At 38.6% G+C, this 18,329-nt stretch overlaps 1 protein-coding gene across 19 annotated transcripts in view; it reads left to right on the top strand.

Annotated features, from left to right (window-relative positions):
* The window catches only part of FHIT (fragile histidine triad diadenosine triphosphatase), a 1,487,537-nt gene that overhangs the window by 231,301 nt on the left and 1,237,907 nt on the right, over window positions 1–18,329 (top strand). For 4 of the 19 annotated variants that reach the window (XM_065540873.1, XM_065540871.1, XM_065540870.1 and 1 more), the window contains 2 exons: window positions 15,804–15,868; window positions 16,368–16,432. The exons of 11 other annotated variants lie outside the window; for them this stretch is intronic. The gene's annotated coding sequence lies outside the window, so the exon portion shown is untranslated. The remainder of the gene's footprint in view (window positions 1–15,803; window positions 15,869–16,367; window positions 16,433–18,329) is intronic. 4 more of the 19 variants (XM_065540874.1, XM_065540875.1, XM_065540877.1 and 1 more) reach the window with 1 other exon arrangement.

The following is an 18,329-nucleotide window of genomic DNA, read 5'->3' as shown; positions in this document are numbered from 1 at the left end:
TTTCCCTCTAGACACTGCTTTGAATGTGTCCCAGAGATTCTGGTATGTTGTATCTTTGTTCTCATTGGTTTCAAAGAACATCTTTATTTCTGCCTTCATTTCATTATGTACCCAGTAGTCATTCAGGAGCAGGTTGTTCAGTTTCCATGTAGTTGAGCAGTTTTGATTGAGTTTCTTAGTCCTGAGTTCTAGTTTGATTGCATTGTGGTCTGAGAGACAGTTTGTTATAATTTCTGTTCTTTTACATTTGCTGAGGAGTGCTTTACTTCCAATTATGTGGTCAATTTTGGAATAAGTGCGATGTGGTGCTGAGAAGAATGTATATTCTGTTGATTTGGGGTGGAGAGTTCTGTAGATGTCTGTTAGGTCCGCTTGGTGCAGAGTTGAGTTCAATTCCTGGATATCCTTTTTAACTTTCTGTCTCGTTGATCTATCTAATGTTGACAGTGGGGTGTTGAAGTCTCCCATTATTATTGTATGGGAGTCTAAGTCTCTTTGTAAGTCTCTAAGGACTTGCTTTATGAATCTGGGTGCTCCTGTATTGGGTGCATATATATTTAGGATAGTTAGCTCTTCCTGTTGAATTGATCCCTTTACCTTTATATAATGGCCTTCTTTGTCTCTTTTGATCTTTGATGGTTTAAAGTCTGTTTTATCAGAGACTAGGATTGCAACTCCTGCTTTTTTTTGTTCTCCATTTGCTTGGTAGATCTTCCTCCATGCCTTTATTTTGAGCCTATGTGTGTCTCTGCATGTGAGATGGGTCTCCTGAATACAGCAAACTGATGGGTCTTGACTCTTTATCCAATTTGGCAGTCTGTGTCTTTTAATTGGACCATTTAGTCCATTTACATTTAAGGTTAAGATTGTTATGTGTGAACTTGATCCTGTCATTGTGATATTAACTGGTTATTTTGCTCGTTAGTTGATGCAGTTTCTTCCTAGCCTCGATGGTCTTTACATTTTGGCATGTTTTTGCAATGGCTGGTACCAGTTGTTCCTTTCCCTGTTTAGTGCTTCCTTCAGGATCTCTTGTAGGGCAGGCCTGGTGGTGACAAAATCTCTAAGCATTTGCTTGTCTGTAAAGGATTCTATTTCTCCTTCACTTATGAAACTTAGTTTGGCTGGATATGAAATTCTGGGTTTAAAATTCTTTTCTTTAAGAATGTTGAATATTGGCCCCCACTCTCTTCTGGCTTGGAGAGTTTCTGCCGAGAGATCTGCTGTTAGTCTGATGGGCTTCCCTTTGTGGGTAACCCGATCTTTCTCTCTGGCTGCCCTTAACATTTTTTCCTTCATTTCAACTTTGGTGAATCTGACAGTTATGTGTCTTGGAGTTGCTCTTCTCGAGGAGTATCTTTGTGGCATTCTCTGTATTTCCTGAATTTGAATGTTGGCCTGCCTTACTAGGTTGGGGAAGTTCTCCTGGATGATATCCTGAAGAGTGTTTTCCAACTTGGTTCCATTTTCTCCCTCACTTTCAGGCACCCCAATCAGATGTAGATTTGGTCTTTTCACATAATCCCATACTTCTTGAAGGCTTTGTTCATTTCTTTTTCCTCTTTTTTCTTTAGACTTCTCTTCTCGCTTCATTTCATTTGTTTGATCCTCAGTTGCTGATATTCTTTCTTCCAGTTGATCGAGTCAGTTACTGAAGCTTGTACATTTGTCACGTATTTCTCGTGTCATGGTTTTTATCTCTGTCAGTTTGTTTATGGCCTTCTCTTAATTGATTATTCTAGTTATCCATTCTTCCATTCTTTTTTCGAGATTTTTAGTTTCTTTGTGCTGGGTACATAATTCCTCCTTTAGCTCCGAGAAGTTTGATGTACTGAAGCCATCTTCTCTCAACTCATCAAAGTCATTCTCCATCCAACTTTGATCCGTTGCTGGCGATGAGCTGCGTTCCTTTGGAGGGGGAGATGTGCTCTTATTTTTTGAATTTTCAGCTTTTCTGCCCTGCTTTTTCCCCATCTTTGTGGTTTTATCTGCCTTTGGTCTTTGATGATGGTGACATACTAATGGGGTTTTGGAGTGGGTGTCCTTTCTGTTTGTTAGTTTTCCTTCTAACAGTCAAGACTCTCAGCTGTAGGTCTGTTGGAGATTGTTTGAGGTCCACTCCAGACTCTGTTTGCCTGGATATCAGCAGCAGAGGCTGCAGAAGATAGAATATTGCTGAACAGCTAGTGTTCCTGTCTGATTCTTGCTCTGGAAGGTTCCTCTCAGGGGTGTACCCCACCGTGTGAGGTGTGGGATGTCGGTCTGCACCTAGTGGGGTATGTCTCCCAGTTAGGCTACTCAGGTGTCAGGGACCCACTTGAGCAGGCGTCTGTCTGTTCTCAGATCTCAACCTCCCTGTTGGGAGATCCACTGCTGTCTTCAAAGCTGTCAGACAGTGTCATTTGCATCTGAAGAGGTTTCTGCTGCTTTTTGTTTAGATACGCCCTGTCCCCAGAGGTGGCTGACTCTTACTTTCTATAAAACATGGAACAATCAACTCTTGATATTATCTACTCCTTGCACAATTCTGCTACAATGAGAAATATTTAGATAAACCTTAGAACCAATTAACTTATTTTGTGTGCAGTTAAGCTGGTGATATAAGAAATATCAGAAAGGACTTTAAATACATCTCTTAAAATATTGGCAGTGTCAATACTGACAGAACTGAAAGAAAGCTTGTAGTCTAAAGACAAATATGCAGGCATTTGCACAGTATCTTCCTTGGCCATCAGGTGGAACAGAATATCAAGTTTGATCCCTGTTGGTTGTTTAGTCCAGACTGACCAAGCAGCAGATAAACCCAGATGCTGTGTGGCTGTGCATGATACTTAACCTTTCTAAACTTTAGTTTTGTCATCTGTAAAATGGCAATGGTAAGAGTACTTATTACATAGGATTGTTGAGTCACATAAATGATTGAATGCATGTAAAGCATTTTGTAAGAGCTTAATATTGTTAGCCATTGTGATTATCAGTAGGTCTGCAATATATTACCCTAAGTGGAAAATATGGACTAATATTGGATCAGTTGAATTAAATATATTTTCAGTTTGATACAAGTATAAGATCACCCCAGATCCAATAAGTTCAATCAGTTGTTCACCATTTACTTTTTTTTTTTTTTTTTTTTTGGTAATCAAATGTAGGAATGCTTTGTCATCAAGTATATAAATAGCATAGGCATTTTTGGTAATAATTGAAGATATGCCCAGAGATACCATGCTTCAGGTGATGTGATTATTCTTAGAATAATCACTTGATGTTAATTACCACGTCTTTCTAGTTTCAAGGTGCCACTTAGGTAGATGAAACTTCTGTCTGTATAAAAGATTTGTTAATGTAAATCTTCTGCACTAGTGACTATTAGGGTAGGTCTAAAATATCACCTGGTCATAGAATTCTCTCCAAAATAGTAAAGAAATCTACAAGCTCTTTTCGTTATTTCCTAAAAGGTATTTGTAACCACACTAACTATGAAAGGCTACCCAAATATTATATTTTCCCATTTTTGTCAAAGATTATGTTACTTTCATGTTGTAATTTTCATTATTTATTAGAAGTTCCATCAGACAGAATATATATCTTTCTTAATAATACCAGAAAGGAAATGAATGAATCATTAATCTTGGATAGATGAAATATTTTCAGACATGTACTCCATTCTCAAATCATAACAAAAGGAGTCCTTGGTAGTGAGAATGTTAGGAAGCTCTTCTTTGAGTAGGTTGATTTGGGAGCAGTGGGGCAGGAGTAGGCATTATTATTCATATGTAGTATCTATATAATAACTCTAGCATATTAATTTGATCTGTATTATAGGAACATGATTTTACAGCAACCAGTTAAAAAACAATTTCATTGACTTTCACCAAGGCATCAGTTTAATAACCATTTGGCCAACTGGTCAAATTTGAAGACTCTTATTTCTCAAGATCAAATTTCATATATAGTAGTGGAGGAAAGCACATCACCATTTCAGAGGAGAAAGCACAAAAATAGGAACTAAGGACGAATTAGGGAACCCATAAGAAAGAGAACCAGAGCATACATCAAGTGGCCTTCTGACACCAAGTGAAGCTCATGCCTGCACCCTTGCTGCTCTTCCAAAGAGACACAATGGGACCCTGTCTATTGCTTCTTAAACTGGGGCAAAGTTTATGTTTTGTCTGATTGGCTGCCTCCTCATTCTTCAGTGGGCCCAGTAAAGTATGTTAAATACTATTGGTGAGTAAAATTGCTGAGGGAAGAAACACAATTATTGGGCAATGTTTCTTGGGAGTTTCAGGGTAATAAAGCAGAGTCTGGAAATAAGACCATGTGAAATATCGAGTAGCTGTATCAGATTGTGGAATTAACTTACTGAGGAGGTTAGCTGCCAGTTTTCTGCAAAAAAAAAAAAAAAAAAAAAAAAAAGCCCAAATTAGTTCCATTATTTTAGTAATTATTATTTAACATGTGCTAAGTGCCCACAGCATGTTGGTGCCTTCATATGATATCAGAACGCACTATGGAGGGAGCTGAACTTGTTATTGGATTTAATTAATTTCTTGAGTTAATTGCCAATGTGGGCCACATTTCTTATGTGAGTAAAATTGGAGTGTGAGAAAAGATAATGTCCCTCCCTCATTAAGCTGTCCACGTTAGATTTACAGGGCGACAGTCAGGCCCACTCAATCTTAGTTTTGATAGCTTTCATTACTGACATCACAGAGTAAGTGGTGATCTGTCCTTTCATTATTAGACTCAACCCAATAACTGTTGCACAGACACAACCACCTCTATCAGGGAGGCTTCAAAGAGCTGTTTGTAGTTTGATGCTTAGCTTGTCATTTTTTTTTTTTACTTGCTATCCCCAGACTTCTTTTGTTCTCCCAATGCAGGGAGAATTGCAGTGCAGGGCCCTGCCTGACACCTGCCAAGAAGGGTAGCCCTTGCCAACTGCTGCCTTCCCTGGAGCGGGAATCAGTTAGTGACTTCTGCAAGTGATGTGACTTTAGATCTTAGGAAGTTTTTCTCACACAGTTACATAACTGACATGTGATTCCCCTCCATCCCCAGCTTGTGCTTATAAAACACTGTGGACAATACCTTTTAAAATGGCTGAGATATCATTGATTACCTGCAAAAACTGGAAGACCATTTGTATGCCTGTCTTTTCTTCAATGTTTGCTTCTACAGGGTCTTCGGTTGAATTCCCTAGAACTGGAGATGGGTGTGCAGGTGATTAATAAGAGAGGGCTCTTGGGAGAAACCAGGAAGGGAGTGAGGGAATTAGGACAAGGAAGTGGAAGAAGCTACCAAGGTTGTAGTTTCAGGTGAAATTAATCTGATCACATGGGGAGTCTCGGGAGCATGAAACATACTACAGAGTCAGTTCTGCCTTGAGACAGGAGTGTAGGATTTTGTACCTTCCCTTCACACCATTCAGTTTTTAGCTATGGACCCTGGGTGAAGGCTGAGTTTAGTGATATATCTCCCCACAACCTCTGGGTGTTGCTCTGGTCACTCAAGGGCAATTCTTTGGAGAAGATGGGCAGCAACACCTGTAGGGAGGAATGGGACACCAAATTGGTAAAAGGGCAGAGATCTGAGTGGAGCATCAACAGCTTCTGAAGTGTAGGGAACACATTCTGTAGTTGCAGAGGGCATTTGCATGCATAAGGGAACCCAAGTTTCCTTCGAGTTACACAATTTTGTGGCAGAGTGAGAAAGCATTGTAACCCTATTGACTCCTGGTTTTGTGGTGTGACTCTGTCTTTAGTAGGAGATTAAGAACTGGCAGAAAGATGAAAATCACATATTATATTTTTTAGGTTTATGGAAGATGAAGTTAGTAGTTCTCAAATAGATATGCACCTGAGAAAAAGAATATGAAACTTCTTAACTCCACTGAACCTAATGAATTTATCGCTCCTCCATCAATTTCTAGTAAACTGTTGTTAATGCCTGTAAAGGTAATTAAACATGACAGATGAAAAAAAGATTACACTCTCAGGCCAAAGAGGGAGTAAGGTATGCAGAGTGTCTGGGGGCTACAAAATTCAGCCTCTTGTTCCATCAAATGACAGGGTCTAACTTTGTGATGTAAACACATTATTGCAAATGTCAGTGCACAGAGAATTGTTTAGACAGACTGCAAAGCTGATTACTAAAGAAGAAGCAAAGCAATAAAATACAAAACAACATTTCACTGACCCAGTTATAATTCCAACTTTTTATCTCTTTGGATGAACTATTTCATATAGAGACTTTTCTATGATAAGCTTTTAAAAAATAAGATAGCAAGATGAAAGAGACAACAATTAATATTAATATTAAAATGTTACGCACATTAATGTAAATTATAAAACATTTTATATCTCAAACTGCAAAGAATATATTCTGTGGTTAATTGTTCTTTCTCTATTTCCCCTCCTTTCTAATCGAAAGTATCAACAGCTCAATATTATAAATCAAATTATGAAACTTTCTACTATGTAAGTTTCTGAACTTAGCCATGTATATATTTGCATCTAGATAATTTCTGGAGGATGGAGTAAAGATGCTTTATTGATTCTGTATATTTTATTTAAAAATACTTTTTCAGCAGTAATTCAGCAAACTTAAAGGTTTGTAAGGAGAAAATGTGTTATGTGTATTTTATTTAAAAGTGTGATGCAGTTCTCCAAATGCAATTAATTGTAAAAAAAAAAAAAATAAAAGAATATATTTTTCAAATCAATGGGGGATTTTTTGGTGCCTTCTTTTGATTTTTCATACTTTTTTTTCAGATAGGAAATTTTATATATAAAAGTTGGTAGTGTCTTACTACATAAATCTCATGTCATCCCAAAAATATTTCTCACCTTGGATTCATAAAATATTTTTAATTTCATGGATAATTTTGCTTTTTAGCATTTGTTATAGTCATTGATGTTGCTGTTTTTATGACAGAGTAATTTTTAATAACATTTTGGTTCAGTTGTGTTCAAATGATAAAAGAAAGAAATTTCCTTAAAAAATACTGCTTGAGATTACCTTCTGAGTCTTCTTTTGGCATCTTAATGTCAAATCCCGTATTTGAGAGCAGTAATCCATGTTAAAGGGAGGTTCAAAATTGCAATTATACCATTAACCTTGGCCTTTTTCAAGTGAAACTGTTCTACAAGTTCTCTTTGCCATCAGCATGTTTACCAAGCTCTTTATTTTCAAATGCAACCTTTGTTTTAAGCATGGAGGTAACTGCTCTTCCCCCTCCCTACTTATCACCCAAGAGCTGTTTTCCACTGCTGCTTTCCCTTGCCTGCTCTTCCCTCTTTCACCCTCAGATTCTAAACTGTGTAGATGAGTGGAGTGGGTGAGGACACAGCTGGCAAGGAGGAGAGGGGCCATTTCCACTTCCGGGTCCTTTCCTCAAAAGAAGACTTGCTGAGAGCCCAGCCATGTTGGAACTAACCTCCCCAACCGTAAGTGGCTACCTTGGCCTAGTGTTCGCTGTGCTCCAGGCTCTGTTCCAAGTGTTCTAAATGCATTCCTTCTTTCACTCTTCACATCAGGTCTAGGCACCACACATATAATTATTGCGTTTCACACACAGGGAGACCGAAATTCATAGTGGCCCAGCCATGTACCATACAGCCTGCTCTGAAAAAGCTTCTTCTTGCGACTGAGGGACCAGGATTAACAAATATTTATCAGTTCCACTACTTCAACTATATATTGAAACTTTATTTAAGGAATTCTTGGTGTCAGTTACAGAAGTTCTTTGGCCCTAGGTTAAAGTGGGATGGTTCTTACCATCACTATTACCACCATCATTTATCACTGCTGCCATAATTATCATCGTCATCATCACCATCACCATCACCAGTACCATCACCATCTCCATTGCAATCATTATCATCCTGCTTCTCCTCATCATATATAACAGTTATTGACTATCTCTTCTATGGCAAGCCCTAAGTTAGATGCTTACGTTTCAGCAAGCTTTTTTCTAATTCCCCTCGACGTGATAAAAATAAAATTATCTAATATGGACAGGTAACCCATCTACATAAAATAATGGAGAAATCATTAGCCTAGGAATTTGACAGATCTGAGTTCCTAATTATAAGCAATAATTATAGGCAACGTATCTCAGCTTCATTTCTTCACCTTTCCCAAGAGCTTAATAATTCCTTTCACATTTTCGAGATAGAGTGAAATAAGATGGGATATATAGCAAATGCTTAGCACTTTGCTGCAATCATACTAGCCACCCAGGAAATGTTGGTTCTTCTCCCTCTCTGCTGTACCTCTCATGTGGGGAGAAAATGCTGGGAGGCATAGATAATTGCTAAATTGAATTGTATAATGAAAAAAATCCTGTATTATATATTTAACAATTTACATTTCTCATTTACTTACTATGTTTGAGGTATGTTTGAGTGCATAATTTGCTTTACATCATTTAATTTTCACAGCAGCTCTCTGCGGTCGGCAGCTGATTGATTTTCTTAATACCAGGAATCAGGGATGCTATCCTTTTCCACCTGCTGACCTATGTGCTTCATCAGTGGATTTTTTTGCCTTCTGGCCAATGGGGGGACCCAAGCAGGAGAATGGAAAATGGTAGGAGAGTGAGGTCAAGGCATTAGTTGCCCTGGAACCCTCCCTGTGGACTCCCTCCCTGTGGACTCCCTTTGAGCTGGCTATGTTCCTCTATCAAAGGAGATAGCTCTTCCTGAGGTTGACCTCTCCACCAGACCTTCTCTTTCCAAGTTCTGGTCAGTGTTCCTTCCCCTTCTCCCTTTACGTTGTGCGATGATAACGGCTCCAGAGTATTGAATGTCCCTTATGGTTTCCCTACATACTACCCAAAGTTTTATAAATAGTCCCTTTATTAAACCTTCCTCAAATTATTCTAATTTCAGTGGGGCATCTGTGTCCTGCTCAAATCTTACCAATACAGAAGAGGAGAAACCAGGCAACTTTTTTGAAACTGCGTGTGTACACTGGGCACACACTTTATTTGGGGTGGCTTGGGTGGATACTGGTAGAGTTGATTGGGGAGCTAAAGACACTCGGGTCATTTTTGCCATTAACATTAGCAGGATCTATTTTTATCAGTGTCAATGGATATTCAGAACTTTTGTTTCACCATGGACATAATCTGTGTTCACCTTCTTTCACTTGCACAATATTCATGTGGCTCCGACACTAGATTTTGCACTCCTTTAGGGTAGGGATTCTTCTATTCATCTCTGTGCCCTCAACACAAGTACACCACAGTGCTTAGTAGGCACTCAGTACAGTCATTATTTAATAATCTGTCTGCCTACCCCCAAGCATAAGGATGACCTGAAGTAAGTACACAAGTACAGCTGCAGAGCATGTTTTGCTTCTTGATGTGAGCTTCCATAAAAAACCAAACTGATCTATGTGTTATATCTGTAAATATTACAGAAATGGACATGCCAGATTTCTCTTCTTTAGCATCTGCTATAAGGGAAAAACTAGGCAGATGCCTGGAAGGCATGGGCAATTGCAACTTTTCAGTAAGATATACTGATCTGGTTTTAATTTGAAATAATAAAGAACATTTTTTTCTTCTCTTTGGACTGTTTTGCCTGTTAAAATTGGTTCCAAAATGTTCTCAATTACTGGATATTGATATTTCTCACTTTGAAAGCTTGGTTGCAGATACCCTGGTAATCATTTTTTACCTTTTAATTAATGATAAGCACTGGAGAACTCAGTACTAGAGCAGTCGTAGCTTCCGTTTTTAAGGGGCATAAACACAATGTGGTAGCGAAATGAATATTATAAATGAATATGAGAATTATCAGAATTCTTTAAATGAAAGCTTTCATCACTAATGTTTCAGTACATTTAAATAAAAGAAGGATAAAAGCTTGGTAGTGCTTGGTCAATTCAGTGGCTGTGTTTTAAAGTCTAATTTGTAAAAGAATAAGAATTCAGTTATCTTTTAAATTAGGATAAATTTCTTAATCTTACCAAGGAATAACAGTGTGGCATGCCCCTTTAGATAGATGGCTTTTCTTTTCCAGATTGCAAATGGCTCTAAGTGTGCTGAATTTACCGACAAACGGTATGGGTCTCAATGGAGAGACACTTTCTGTAGACTGACGTGGATTCCTCTTGGGAGAATTTATATACAATAAATTATTTATATAAAAACCTAAGGTTCTTCTCCTGTGCTTTAGTTTTAATTTTATATCACTGCCAAGTGCCACAAGTAATCAGAATAGGTCTGCATTTGCTAGGAGCGAACTACAACAAAACCCCTTTCAGCAGCATTCTTAATTGCACCAGACCTTGAGAAAAGGATTACAACAGAGATGGGCTAGGGTCAAGAAAGTGTTGAATTGCAACCCAGGAACTGGCATAGAGTTTGCTAAGCCACTGAAGGGATTCCAGCCAAGCAACTATAAGAAGGCGTATGGAGGAGGAAATTGCGCCGGGAGTAGGAGAGGTTAATGGAGGTGGGCATCTGAGATGGGTTTACAATCCACTTTCCGATGATAGATGCAGATGCCGGCACATAGCAGAGGAAGAAATACCTAGAATTTTATTACGATTTCTTACCCTGAGCAATCAATGGGCCTAATTTTAAAAAAAGAAACAAACTTTAATTTTTGTCATAGAAGTAGTGAGTGGAATGGTGGTCACTAGAGGCTGGGGGATAGGGAGAGGGAATGGGGAGATGTTCATCAAAGGGTACAAAGTGGCTGGGTGCAGTGGCTCATGCCTGTAATCACAGCACTTTGGGAGGCCGAGGTGAGAGGATCGCTTGAGCACAGGAATTTGAAACCTGCTAGGGCAGCATAGTGAGAACCTGTCTCTACAAAAAGTAAAAGATTGGCCTGGCGTGTTGGCACATGCCTGTAGTCCCAGCTACTTGGGAGGCTGAGGTGGGAGAACTGCTTGAACCCAGGAGATCGGGCTGCAGTGAACTGTGCATGTGCCACTGCACTCCAGCTTGTGTGACAGAGCAAGACCTTGTCTCAAAAATAGAAACAAAAACCAGGGTTCAAAGTTTCAGTTAGAGAGGAGGAATAAGTTTTTGAGATCTATTGCACAGTATTGTGACTATAGTAAATAAAAACATATCACATATTTTAAAATTGCTGAGTATAAATTTCAAATGTCTCACGGCAAAAAAATTATAAGTGAGATGATAGATATGTTAATTACCTTGATTTAATCATTCAACATTGTATGCATATATCAAAACATCACATTGCACCCCCTAAATATATGCAAGTATTATTTGTCAATTAAAGGAAACTTTAAAATTTGAAATAACGGTAGATACACAGAAACTAACAGAGAAATGTGGAGGGAGGGCCTGTGTACCCTTTATTCAGCTTTCCCCAATGTTAATATCTTGCCTAACTAGGGGACAATAGAAAAACCAAGAAATTGGCATTAGTACAATGCATATCCATAGAGCTTATTCAGATTGACCAGTTATGCACGTACTCATTTGTGTGTGTGTGTATGTGTGCATGTGTAGCTCTACGCAATTTTATCATAAGCGTAGCTTCATGAAACCACAACCACTATCAAGATACTTCATTGTCCCATCATCAGAGACTCCCTCATGCTATCCCTTTAGAGTCAACACCTATTCCCCACCCCATTCTGAACAACTAGCCACCACTACTCTATTCTCGATCTCTATAATTATCATATTTCATGAATGCTATATTAAAGTAGTCATATAGTATGTATCTTCTTGAGATTGGCTTTAATTTCTACTTAGCATAACTTCCTTGATGTTCGTCCAGGTGTGTGTCAATAGTTCGTTCCTTTGTATTCCTAAGTAATGTTCCGTGTTATGATATATCACAGTTTGTTTTACCATTATCCATTGAAGGATGTTTGGATAATTTTCATTTCTTGGCTATTACAAATAAAGCTGCTACGAACATTCATGTTTAAATTTCTGTGTGAAAATGAGTTTTCATTTCTCTGTGACAAGTGCCTGAGAGTGCCACTTCTGGGTAATATAGCAGGTTTATTTTTAGTTTTAAAAGGAACAGCCGAACTATTTTCTAGAATAGCTGTACCGTTTTACATTCCCATCAGCAATGTCTGAGTGATCTAGTGTCTCTGCATCCTCACCAGCATTTGATGTTATCACTGCTTTTTTTATTTTAGCCATTCTGATAGATATGTAACAATATTTTTGTGGTTTTAAATTGCATTTCTCTTATGGCTAATGATGTCGAACATCTTTTTGTGTGCTTGCTACCTGTATATGCTCTTTGGTGAGCTGTCTCTCTTCATGTTTTCTGCCCAATTTCTAACTGTTTATTGTTTTTTTATTTTCTGTTGAGTTTTGAGAATTCATTCTATACTGTAGATAGTAATTCTTTGTTAGATATATGGTGGGGATGGCCTAGGGCCTCACTGCCCATCGCTGCCCTAGTGGTAGAGTAGGGGCTGGGGCTGGGGCTTCCCCACTGGGTCTCTACTGGACTTCCCCTAAATGACCAGAGGGAGCAGGCTCTCCCTGTTGCTGTTTTGGGGTTACAGCCCTCTCTGGAACCCAGCATAGGGTATATTGGAAATAAAAAGGAAACCCAGGGAACTCACCAGGTTGTTGTCCCTCAAGTACTGAGGTGCCCAGTCAGTTTCCATCTCCTTATTTTCCCAGGTTTTAGAGTTCTTTATCACTTCCTGTTGAATAATTTCTGGGGTATTTAGAGGGAAAGAGTAGAGAAAAATGAGTTCACTCCACCTTTTTGCAGAACAAGCCAGTAGATCTGATATCTAAGAAGCCATTTAGTATCAAACACAACAGGACTGATTTTCCTGGAGATGTTATCTGATGGACAGAAGAGTATTATAAGCTTTGACCTTTTAATGTCTTAACATTGTGTCTCAAATAGCCCTTGTGTTATGATGGTTGTCTAAGATTAAAAGCTTAAAGGTGACTGTCCTTAAAGCTCGAGCTTAAACCTGTTTTACCTAGTCTGGAACAGAAGTATTGCATGGACTCTGTAATGCACTGTCCAGGTCCTCCTTTAGGAGCTAAGGGCTTATCACCCCACTTGCTGTGGTGCTGCCCATAGACAGCCCTCTCCCAAAGGCATACTTCTTTCATGAGGTGGCCTGCTTCCAGTGACTGATCACTGCAGGGTAAAAAGGCCTCTGCCTTTTCCCCCTCACTCAGGACATTCCATGTTACAATCTGAATGTTTGTGTACCCCCATCATTTCTTTTTTTTTTATTTTTAAAATTTATTGATTATTATTATTATACTTTAAGTTCTAGGGTACATGTGCATAACGTGCAGGTTTGTTACATATGTATACTTGTGCCATGTTGGTGTGCTGCACCCATCAACTCGTCAGCACCCATCAACTTGTCATTTACATCAGGTATAACTCCCAATGCAATCCCTCCCCCCTCTCCCCTCCCCATGATAGGCCCCGGTGTGTGATGTTCCCCTTCCCGAGTCCAGGTGATCTCATTGTTCAGTTCCCACCTATGAGTGAGAACATGCGGTGTTTGGTTTTCTGTTCTTGTGATAGTTTGCTAAGAATGATGGTTTCCAGCTGCATCCATGTCCCTATGTTGAAATCCTAACCCTCAAGGTGGGGCCTTTGGGAGGTGATTAAGTTGTGATGGTTCCAGCCTCATGGATGGGATTAGGGCCCATACAAAAGAGGCCCCAGGGAGCTTGCTAGTCCCTCCACAGTGTGGAGGACAGAGAGAAGCCATCATCTGTGAACCAGAAGTGGGCCCTCACCAGATATCAAATCTGATGGTACCTTGATCGTGGATTTCCCAGTCTCCAGAACTATCATAAATAAATTTCTGTTGTTTGTGATATTTTTTACAACTGCCAGAATGGGCTAAGACACCCTTTCTTCATTACTCCCCACAAACTACCATTTCGATGACTTCTCCTTCAGCTCACCTGCTTCCTCCTCTCTTTCCATTTCCTTCTCCAGGTGTTGATCCCCAAAGAATTCCTTTTAAACCTTTCTTCAAGCTAAATGCATGAGAAATCTGTTTCCCAGGAACTTAACCTACCTCAAAAGTGCTTTGCAGATGTTCTATCTTTTTCTAAATAGAATTGTTCATTTTAAGGAGATCACATACTTCCTATTCCAGAATAATAGTGTCTTTTTAAAAAATGTAATGATGACCATACTAGATAGTAATCCTATTTGCTTTCACAATCTTCACTTTGGATAATAAAAAGCTGGGATGTTGTGGATTTCTCTACAGTGTTTGAAATCTATAACCTGAGAACTGTAGCTTGGAATCCTGTTAGATTTCCTGCAACTGTTTGTTTTTATGAAGAGCCATCACCAAACACAGCCGGTTTTGTAGATTATTGTTTCAGAAAGTTTACTCAAGTCTGCAGTGATATCTTCTGCAGCTGCTCTTAATATTACGACCCTGCATGCTAAGTGTATGGTCCTTAGCATTGTATTCTCCATGTGGCTCTCTAGTCTGAGTTTATTTGCTTAATCAGGAGGTTCGGAACAAAAACATGGCTGTGGCAGTGTCCTTACTTATCTATAAGCTTTTTGCTTGGCTGCCAGCTGATTGCAATGTATAAACAGTAGTTTGCACATTACCCAGTCATATACATGTCCTGCCAAGAGCTGGTTACTCTTTCACGTATCTCCTTATTTATTTCCCACAGTGCCTTTAAATTACTATGTGGAGCTCTCCTGTGCACTTAAAGTCGCTTGTCTGCCCTCTGCTTGTTCATTTAGACTTTTCGCTACCTGAGTTATGGTGAACCATGAAAAAAACTTAAATAAGTCTACCTCCTCTTTTTAAAAAAGGTTGCTATGAAGGTGTTATATATTTGACTGTGTGCAGTAAATATGTACCTAAAGACACCAATAAATTAAATTTTTGTAAGCCTAATACAATGTAAATGTATTAAAAGAGCTCACTATTCCTATGGAGAGTTTGTTCTTAAAGGTAAATGATAAACCTTTTATTCATGTTTAAATCAAGCTTTTAACTCTATTAGGGTCTTTCTGGAAAAAATGTATGTGACGATGAGCCAGATGAATTCTCATATTTCTTTCTGAACGGCCATATGGTTCAAATGAGCTCAATTAGGTGTAGGGAGGGGATTAATAAAAGTAGACTTTGATAAAATTAAGGACATTTGTTTCTCATAGAAGTTACTTGATGATGACAATCTCTAAGAAAATAATGTAATGTTGACAAACATTTAATGAGAAAGTGCATCCTCAAAAGCTTTAACCCTACTAGTTTATTAGAAGTCCAAATGAGTATCTATTACAAATATTTACTTAAAATATTTCCCTGATATTACAACATGTAATACCCTTTAAAAAGTGTTGCTCTTGAATAACAAGCAAACAAACGCAAACTCAAAAAACCTGCTACTGTCTATCCAGGGTATATCCTTGGAAAATGAGGGCTCATCTTACTGGTTATTTCTTTCTCCAGAGTATATCCTTGGAAAATGAGGGCTCATCTTACTGGTTATTATTTCATCATGTGATGTCAGTTGTTAATAGTGTCTTCATAGGTGTTAAAATTATGGGAACTATCTTGAAAGTTGACTTTCAAAAAATGTCATCATTTGGTGATGGGGCAGATCCCCTGGTCCTTTTCAGCCTCAGTTTCTTCATCTGCAAAATGGCTAAAGTGATATTTATCTCAGAGGTCACGTGAGATTTAATTCAGTTGAGAGTACTTTGTGATCTTTATAGTTATAATCAGATATAGGCTGTTATTTCTGATTTTCTAGATATTTCTTCTGAAGACATAATTACAAGAATATTATTCCTTGGCCTAATGCTTTCCAGGTTTGGACACCCCTCCATGGATTTCTTTTTGGAGATTTGCAGTTGCAGTGCCAGTGCCAGAGAAGGTGTGTTTTGTTTTGCTTTACTTTTTTTTTTAAGAGAAAACTGAGGCTCCAAGGTGTTATACAATTCACGAATTCATGCTAGGTCATATATTTAATAAGCAGCAGACCAAATAATCAGGCTTTCTGACTGCTAGTTACTTCTTGCAGGGTCAGAAATGTAAATACTGTAATATGAGGACAAAGCAGGTAATGGAGATGAGTGAGTATAAAACTATAGGGAGTGGTGGGAACATTGGCAAACTAGAGCCAGTTTTGATCCAGAGATGACCGGGAATCATGCACCATCCACACCCCCGCAACACTCCCACCCCATAGCTTCAGTCAATTGTTGTCAAGTAGTCTTTCTGGTCCAGTGTGCTAAGATCTTCTAATTTTTTTTAAAGGGAAGTCAGAAATTTAGATCTTTATGTAAAATTGACACCTACTAAAACAGAAGAAAACAAAGAGACAAACAAACACAAACCAGGTAGTACCAGTGCTTTCCCTTTCTCTGTTGCAGCCTGTGGCTGTGAGGTGCACCTTCTCCCTGGTTTTGGATCCATTGGATGCTGTATGAAGGAGAGGGTAAGGCGTCCAAGGGCAGGGATTCTGCCACATGTATTGTTGCATCCCCAAAGTCTAGCCAGGTGCCTAAAATTAGATACTGCACTAGGAAATGCCTTTGAATAAAGAATAAAGAATAGCAACAACAGACCAAAGAGTTTCCACACAAACTTTGGGAACCTGAGTCAGCACACAGGCCTGCAATGTGGAGTTAGCTTTACTCGACAATGCTGAGAAGCACATTAGAAATATTCAGCCAGTTAATAATTTCTCTTATTGTTTTTTCAAATGGAAATTTAGGAGTGGCAAAATGAGGGTGAAATTTTAATTCATTTCTTGAATTACTAAACACTATTGATCACACTAAATACAGCATATGCCAAACATATTTTTGTTAAGTTTTCTTCAATGATTTCTATCAGAATGCTCGAAACTTTCGGGCATAGTGGTGTGTGAAAATGATTATTCAAAGCATTCTCTCTTCAAATGCACCCATACATAAGCAGGGATTCAAAGGATCTCCTTATTATAAAGGAAAAAGAATTGCCATGTGACCCTTTGGTTAATATTGGTTATATGTATGTGAGTATGTGGTCATGGATTCAAACGCATAATTCTAAAATGTTTAGAAATGCTGCATCTACTGTATTATGGACATTAACATTTTTCATGACCAAAGCTTGCCACATTATTTTTCTTTAAACAATAAAATAGAAGCAATAGTATTTAGGTTGAGCCCTCACAGCAACCACAAAATGCCACAATTAAGAACAAAATCATAATCTGTATACTATTTGAGGCTGGTTTGACAAGATAGAGTTATAGATTGATGTAATATTTTGTTCCACCTTTAGAACATTTCATCACCCCATTTTAATTAAGATTAAGAGTTAGAGGAGCACATATCTGGAACCGTGTCTTGCACCACGTTTTGCATCCGGGCTTTGGATAACCCGTTGAAAGCAAAACAAGACAATCTGCCTCCCACCATCTCGTCACACTCTGACTTCAAGTTCAGCTTCACAGTTAAATAACTTGCCAACTTCGAATTAGCAATAAACAGCAACTCAAGACCTGTAGGGCTTATAAGCAAGTGAGAAGTGGTGCTTGGAATGATTACATTCCTAAGCCCACAATTATCACAGTTCAGAACTAATTTTTATGCCTTAAATAAAACCAAAAGAATCTACACAAAGAAAGCACTTCGTTTTCTGGGAAGGTTAAATTAAAATTAAAGTGTTCACTGGAAAGTCATCCTCTTTAAAATGCATTTGCTAAGAACCTCTTACTTGAGGAAAGAGTAGCTACTGTAATTTTAATTTTTCAGGTGTAAATCCTTTTACTCCTTACAATAGATATAGAGAAGCCACTAGTATTTATTTTTTTAAGTGTGATATTTTAAAAATCCTTTTTTCCAGACAGTTCTTCCTGGCTTACAGATTGTATACATTTACACAATATGATAATTTATTAACTAAAATGGGTAGCAACTGAGAGTGCTTGAAATGGAAACAGACAATTTCAGAGAGACCTAAAGCAGGCAATGGATAATAGCCGGAGTAGCACCTTGGATTATGTCACGCGTCTTCTGTAAAAAGTGCTAGTGCTTTTGCAGCTCTCTGAAACATTCTGCATCACATCCAGGTCAGGGTGGGGAGAGGGAAAGACCACTGGGACACCTGTAGTCGTAGCAACTGTGTTCCTGCGGCATGAAGAGCTGGGAGGAGGAAGAGGTAAATCTCCCTCCCAGCCGTGGCAGCTCAGCTGTTTGGGGGCTTGTGGGAATTTCTTCTGAGATCCCTGTTAACTTTCATATGGTAAAAATCTAACAAGTTATCTTGTTGACCTTTGAGGCAGCAGAGGTGTTACACTTTTCTTTCTCTCTCTCTCTCTCTCTCTCTCTCTCTCTCTCTCTCTC

The sequence above is a fragment of the Macaca fascicularis genome, chromosome 2, assembly GCF_037993035.2.
Source record: "Macaca fascicularis isolate 582-1 chromosome 2, T2T-MFA8v1.1".
Taxonomy (NCBI): domain Eukaryota; kingdom Metazoa; phylum Chordata; class Mammalia; order Primates; family Cercopithecidae; genus Macaca; species Macaca fascicularis.
Note: the sequence above shows the minus strand (reverse complement) of the source record. Positions and strands in the feature narration are given on the sequence as shown.